The sequence below is a fragment of the Phocoena phocoena genome, chromosome 21 (assembly GCF_963924675.1).
Source record: "Phocoena phocoena chromosome 21, mPhoPho1.1, whole genome shotgun sequence".
Taxonomy (NCBI): domain Eukaryota; kingdom Metazoa; phylum Chordata; class Mammalia; order Artiodactyla; family Phocoenidae; genus Phocoena; species Phocoena phocoena.
This window is the reverse complement of record NC_089239.1, coordinates 18,753,095-18,761,028: the sequence shown is the minus strand read 5'-3', so window position 1 is coordinate 18,761,028 and position 7,934 is coordinate 18,753,095.

Genomic DNA, 7,934 nt, shown 5'->3' with positions numbered 1-7,934 from the left:
AATTTTAAAACTTGTGGAAATGTAAGGTGTTTGGTTTGGCGGGGACCCATTTCACTTCTGTCATACACCTTTTGTTTTTTTTCCTAACAAGAATTAACATTGTTTACTGATAGCTGGTGTCTTATACCACTGCAAAGACCATGTAGAAAGAGCATAAACCAAAAAATAAAAACAAAAAAAAACATACCTGAAGTATACATCTGTATACAGACTGTCCTTCTGTTGATTCTAGCCATTACTCCAGGGCTCATCCATATTCTCTACTTCTTGCCTAAGTATATTTTTTTAAAGAACTTCAAAACATGTTTGTATGTTACACTAAGATTAGTGTATAATCAAGGTTGCTTTTCTAAAACATTCAACTTTCACATTATAAATGATGAGGGCATTTAAGATACTTTCAATACTAGGCTTTAGGGGCTATACATACTGACAGAAAAAGAAACAAACCTAAGTTCTGACAATAGTCTTAGTTTCAGCTGAATAAAAAAACAACAGAACTGAAGCTTTCCATGGTAACAGTTCTTTAATTCAGCATCAACAGAACTCTACTTTGGGACGTTATGTTTTTTTCTTAATTTGATTAAGCACCTTTATCTGTCAAACAAGAAACATTAAGTATTAAATTCAGGTCAGGATTGAACTCCTTACATTGTTAAATCTTCCCTGGAAGATGCAACAGAAATCAGTTTGTTTTCATGAATCATAAAATAATATGTCCTTTCTGAGCAGTAAGGAGCTGCTTTAGCATAAACCAGAGCTTAAAGTCACTTATCAAAAGCCCCCCTTTGGTTTAATTGGTACTCAGAAATAAGTCAACACAAAAGAATAACATTAACACATTTTCCCCCCAACTGTAAACTAACAGTACAGAAATACTGAATATTGGCTATATGAACAGGAACATCAAAGATCTACGTTTGGGCGTTGTCACCATTTTGTTTTTGCTGTCACTCTTTTGCAGTGAGAGGGCTTCAAGAGATTTAAAGTTGTCTTTATTGACATTGGCCAGACTTTCATTTGACCTTTTTGTTGGTAAAGAACAATTCAAGGGTGTCAGAGACTGAGCTCCTAATAACCCAGACTGCATTATGGACAAGCATCCTCTTTACTTACATCCTTTTTTTTGGAAGATGGAAAAAACATCCTATTTCAGAACCTCCTGCTATACTGAACATCGTGCTGGGAGATACTTCATAGTTTGTGATCCACAGGAGTTCCTCTGAAACAAGCCTACTTGAACTGATCCCTTCAGTGATGTCCACTTGATACAAATCGGGACACTACTGTAAAAGAATAACAAATCCATCATGGCAAAGACAACAGGAAGGGTGCACGGTTTGGACCATTATAAAGTCTAACACAGTTGCCTGTGTTCTGTAACAAAGTAAGATATTTTGGTAGTAAATTCTAATCTAGTGGAGGAAGAGATCGCTCAGTTTTAAAATCAAGACTTCTCTAATGTTGGAATGTATTTAATGTTTTTAGTAAGTGACATCAAATTGCTAAAGTTTTAATAAAAATTAGAATCTATGAATTTTTACCAAGGTAAAAAAGTTCTGGTGGTGTCTTTGTAAAAGAGTAACAAATCCTTGAGGTGTGTAACACAATTTGCTTCCACAGGTAAGAGGAAATACTTCTAAGTTGGCTAAGTATGTGGAAAAGGAGTGCAGGCTGTTAAAAAACATTTGGGGTTACTTAGAACAGTTTTCCACCGAAGGATCTTACCCAGAGATGTATGTTACTAGCGAAAATCCATTGTTGAAATGCATCACTTCAGACAAAATGTTAGCAGATCAGAATTTGTAGTCTGTGGAAGGGGGATGGTCGTACTGGAGGATACCTTCATCACGGTTTACAGTGTAAGTGGATTTGCGTTTAAGTTTTATGAGGTTTGAATATACGTGGTAGCTTTTCTAAAAAAAATTCATAATAGTATCAGAACTATCACTTTTACAGGTAAATATTTGACAATAAGTGTGCACCACAGTATACAGTAAGAATCAGCCCAGCAGGTTTACATGTACTATTGCAAAATAGGGAAAATTTGCTAGTTTATAATATAAGGGAGTAGCAGCTTTTTCACAGGTTTTCTTGAAGCATGAATCACATTTCTAGCTTAATTTTTTATGAACATGGTTTATAAGACCTTTGTGTATGATTTTCCCAGTGAAGATGGTTTTTTGTCAAACATATGCCATATTTCCAACAGCTATCTACTGATTACAGCACACTCAAATGTCAGTCTTTTTCTAATTGTCCTCAGGCTCCTTTAACTACTAATGAGCAGTCACCTCATCCTGTCATCCACTTCTCCAAAGACCTACGTTATAACCAGGTTGTAGACATGAATCTTGCCTGCAGGAGCTCTGGTAGATGATTAGGAAAAGTATATCTTTAAAGCAATTTAGATTGTTAGTGCAAAGGCAATTTCATATAGACAGCTAACAAAGGTGATCAACCAGACTTTATTATGGTATAACAGGAGGGAATTCATAGATAAGCACTTACTTGAATGTCTCATCATTGTATTCAGATGCAGTTTTTTTCTCTTTGAAAAAAACAAATCTTTCACTGCACAATGGCAAATAGCTAATATGAAGCATTTGTACAACATTTTTAAATGAAAAAAATTCTTAAATATTGATACCTATATGACATAATCTCTAAAAACAGGAAAAAATCAAAATGATCATTTAATGGACTGTCAGGACATACTTCAAGTGTCTTCAAGTTTGAGTTAAGCGATTAAATTTTTTAAAGCAAAGTGTTTAAAGTGTTTTTAAGGTACATTTTATAAATATATACAAAACGTAGGTCTATTTGACGCTCTGTTCACTCAGATAAAATTTATACTGCAAATCTAATGATATGCCATCATCTCCAAAAATTATAACCCCTTAGAGTTAAAAACAAAACTAAACAAAAAACATTTTAAAGATTAGTCACTGTATGAAACCAAAAAGGGAACCATTACAACTTAATGGAAAAAACTTTATTTTGAAAAATGTTTTCATCTGATTCTAATGTATATTGACTTATGGATTTGAATAATTACATGAAAGAGCTAAAGGGAGGGGGGGAAATTAACAGTACTCTAGCAAGGTAAAGAATAAAAATCCCTCTTTTTCCCCTAATTTCTAGTTTGACAGGAGGGGTCACCCAACAGAATCCTGTCCGTAAAAACAGCTCTAGTCCTGTGCTTTGAAAAACATCAGGCTGCATATAATTCTTAATACATTATGTGATGCTCTTGCCCTTAAGACTTCTAACAGGAGCTATAGGTTCCAACCTGGCACTTCAGGTAATGAAAACGATGACCAAACAATGCTTTAGGATAAAAGTAAGAATGTATCATATCTTCCGAGTTTTCTTGAAGTAGATTGTCAGATCAAAATCTTTAGTTTAAAAAAAAAAACCTGAAAAAGACCACCATCCTATTGCTCAAAGAATTGCACTCAAATGATTTATAAAATGGACTGGGCTGACACTGGTTCTTTTATGAAGTCATTTAATATAAAACTTCATATTTTTAGCAAGGATGAGCAACTGCAAAGATCTGTTACTCCATTATCCTCTGGTCTTCTAGTCTACTTTGTGTTGAATTTATCTAATTCAGATTTTGAAAACTTTAATACCATTTTCTCTTTGTTTAAATACCAGTTCCTTAGCTGTGTAGTCTTAAAGGGTAATCTGCTTTAAATTCTCAAAATCAGTACCAAAAAAATGTATACAGTGTATTCTAATTGCTAACATTTACAAAACTTGCACCCCATCAAATTAAAAAAGAATAAGACTCTTTAATAGTGCATAGAAGGCACAAGAGCTTCTTAGTATATTTACTGAAGCCGAACATTTTGGCATCAACAAACACACCACTGTAGTTTATCTTAAACTCAGTTTCCAAACAGCACACCATTCAGTTCATGTGGGACTAAATTTCCAAAAGGATATGACTTTTGTTTGATGATCTGCATAATTTAATCTTAACAGGTATTTGAGGACCTATGTAGTTTAACTGTCATACTTCTGATGAGAGGAAAAAGAAATAATATAGATGTCAATGAAGGATTAATCCATTGGCCCATCAGAGATTCTTAACAAAAATTCAATGTTTGCTATGTTCAATAGAATAACCTAAAAAGAGACTTTTAAAAGCTAAACCAGCAAAAGAATATCATAAACCAATCTTCATAATTGTTATTATAGACTTTCCCCCATTTTCAGATAATTAAAATAAATGAAAAATATATTTCTGATGTAATAGAAATGTATTAATTCTGACAAAGATTTTCCAGCCAGTTGAGCTCAAGCTTCAATGATCACACTTCTTTTCCAGCAGGGAACAAAGGCTAGAATTAAAGTCTGGCAAAAAAAAAAAAAAAAAAAAAAAAAAGGATGGTCATCTTCAACTGCAGGCCACTTGAAATTTGTGATGAATTCATAGTTTTTACAGTTCACGCAGCCTAAGGCTAGATTCACATCAGAGGGAGTAAACAAGTCTCATCTGCTACCTCCACCTTCTCGTAGGTAACAGGTTTTACGAATAAAGCTTATCATTATAACGTTACGTGAAATCTTTTAAATCTCAATATCTTAATAGTCTCAATTTTCTGAATCAGAAAATCAGAGGATCAGTGGGTTTTTTATGTGGTAAGTTGTGCTCCCCAAATATCTGGGTGAAAACTGGCCCATGAATTTATTCCAAGTTTTTATGATAGAAGATATTTTTGTCTTGATTCATAAACCATAACTACTTTTAATGTTTAAGAGGAATTTGTGTTAGTTGAAACAATCTGTATACTGGAGTAAAAATGTGTTATGTTTTAAGCAACAGCTCAGAGAGAAACGGTCAATTCACATTCTGCATATCCAGCCAGAGGGGGTGGGAACAGCTAGTTAGTGGTGCCTTCCTGCGGGAAGCCTCTTCCATCCATCGACAGCACTGATTACCTTGGGATGAAACAGAAAACATGAAACTCTCGTGTTAACTCTAAAAATACAAGCAAACAAAAAATGAACCAACTCATTCATTGTTGCAATAACATCCCTTGTTCAAAATTAAATGTTTTCTATACTAGAAGGCTCATCAGATGAGTTCTTGAATACAGACAGAACTTTACATCAATTCTCAAACTATAATACACACATACAAGAGAAGAGGATCTTGTTAAAATGCAGAAAATACAGATTCTGATTCAGTAAGTCTAGGGTAAGGCCCACAATTCTGCATTTCTGTTAAGCTCCAGGTGATGTCAATACTGCTGGTTTGGGGCCCCAATTTGAGCCACAGGGTTCTATGTTCTTAGTTCTGAATTGGTCTGAGGCCAATAGGAGTTTACAAGTGACAAGTGAGTTGTGAGGGGATTTAGGGAAGTAATTCTGGAATACCATGTGCATAGAATCACAGCATTTTAAAGTTTCTGTTGTGTAAGAGTGAAGGTTGGGCAGGCTAAGTTGAACCTATACTTTAGCACTATTATGGATTTAGGCACATTTTCACTGTGTGGAAACTATACTGAACCAAGAAATATTTTATAAAAAGGTCACAGGTCATTTACTAATGTAGTTGAAAAGGGAGAAGAGATATCATTTAGTAATATAATCAAATTAGGTGTATCAATATCAGATAATATTGTTCAGTATAAATGTGTATTGAATGAATTGCAAGTCTGAGGTACAAAGCAGGAAAAACTTTAAAAAACTATTTTGACTATCAGCTACCTTAGGAAAATTCAATTTTTTAAGGAACTTTTCACTGGTATGTCAACAGAATGAAAAACATTACATCAGAAAACACTTTTTTTTTTCTTTTACGTCAACGCAGTTGATTTTTATGACCACTACTGTCATATATTTAAGTGTAATAACGTCAACTTTCTGTGAGATATTAAACGTCAATGATGTTATTTTATCACCCATTTACCAACTGTTTATTTAGAACCTACTATGTGTCTGGCACTGCAAAGGGTTGAGAATAATGATGAACAAACACAACACTGATCTTGTCAAAATACTGGGAAATCTACCAGATTTACACACAAAGTTACCTTACTATGTAAGCTTATAAAATATTTAACACAGATAACCTCACATACAATGGTAATTATAACTAATTCAACGTACTAAAAAAAATCCTGTGAAACTTTGTATGGTTTGCAGAACTATGTTCTGTAAAATACTTTGCTTGTGGTATTAGCTAATGATTCATATTTATATAATCAGTTATATTTTAAGAATTATTTCCAGAAATTTACACTGTATTCGCTAATTAACCAAATTAAGAACATTAAATTTTCACGATCCCAACCATAGTTACAATCAATCTGATCTACTATACCATCATATAGAGTCATCTAAAACCAAAACACTGGCCAAATGGCACACAGAATTACATGGCTATTCATCAAAACCAAAACCAAGTAAAATAAAAACCAGATATCCATGAACTACTTCGACACAATTTTGTTTTAGGTGCTACTCTCTTGCTAGGTCACAGTTTTATAAGTAGAGAGTTATCTTGATAATTTCCATGTTCAATTCTTCATATATTTTTTTAATTTTTAAAAATTTAATTTAAGTACTGTTGATTTACAATGTTGCATTAATTTCTGCTGTACATCAAAGTGATTCAGTTATACATATATACATATATTCTTTTTCATATTCTTTTCCATTCTGGTTTATCAAGGCTATTGAATATAGTTCCCTGTGCTATACAGCAGGACCTTGTTGTTTATCTATCCTATATATAATAGTTTGCAACTGCTGATCCCAAACTCCCAATCCTTTTCCCTTCCACCACCCTCCCCCTTGACAACCACAAGTCCAATTCTTCATATTGTTTATTGTAACAGTACACATAGTTGTTTGATTTGTTAAGATGTTTATGGCTTTGTTCCAAAGGGGCTCCTTATTGTAGCTTTTTATTGACTGCAGCCTTATAAATAGATTTCACTTTAAGGAAACTAATTTGGAACTACAGGTTTAAAAAAATTACGGGTTAAAGAAAATGACTCGGAACACCTAGTATTTTAAGGATGACACATGCTCTGGGGTCCTACTGTGACCAAAAATAGGGGTGGCAGAGATGTGTGCTAACAAGATATAATTATCTTGTATTTAGACCCAGTGAGATTCAACTAATGGGTGGTCAAGAATAAGACCACTGGATATCCTGAAGGAAAGAAAAAAAAAAATTGCATGATCCTATGAAATGACAAGACAATTGTCATGTAAAATTCGATATTTTAGGATCAATCTTTGCTATTTAATGCATTACTATAAAAATGAATTTTGTTCAACTTATATTTTATCAAGTTAACCTAAGTACTAGCTAACATTCAAGCTAAATGCATGCCCAGAGGTCTCCAGCATGACTGATGTAATCCCAAGGGTCAGCTAAGACATCTTGTATTTGAGTCACTCATAAGTAAATGTTGGGACTTCCCTGGTGGTGCAGTGGTTGAGAACCTGCCTGCCAATGCAGGTGACCTGGGTTCGAGCCCCGGTCCGGGAGGATCCCACATGCTGCGGAGCAACTAGGCCTGTGCGCCACAACTGCTGAGCCTGCGCTCTAGAGCCTGTGCTCTAGAGCCTGTGAGCCACAACTACTGAGCTCGCGTGCCACAACTACTGTAGCCCGTGCCCCTGGAGCCCCTGCTCCACAACGGGGTGGGGGGCCACCACAGTAAGAAGCCCGTGCACCGCAACAAAGAGGGGCCCCCTCTCGCCTCAACTGGAGAAAGTCTGTGCGCAGAAACAAAGACCCAACGCAGCCAAAAATAAATAAATAAATTTATAAATAATAAATAAATGTTTATGGAAACTATTTGCCCTAAGAGAGCTAGAGAACTGTTGAAAATATAAAACATAACAAGAAAGGAAGAGCTTTTCTTACTTCCGTGAAGTATGGGTAAATTTTGTCAGAAGAG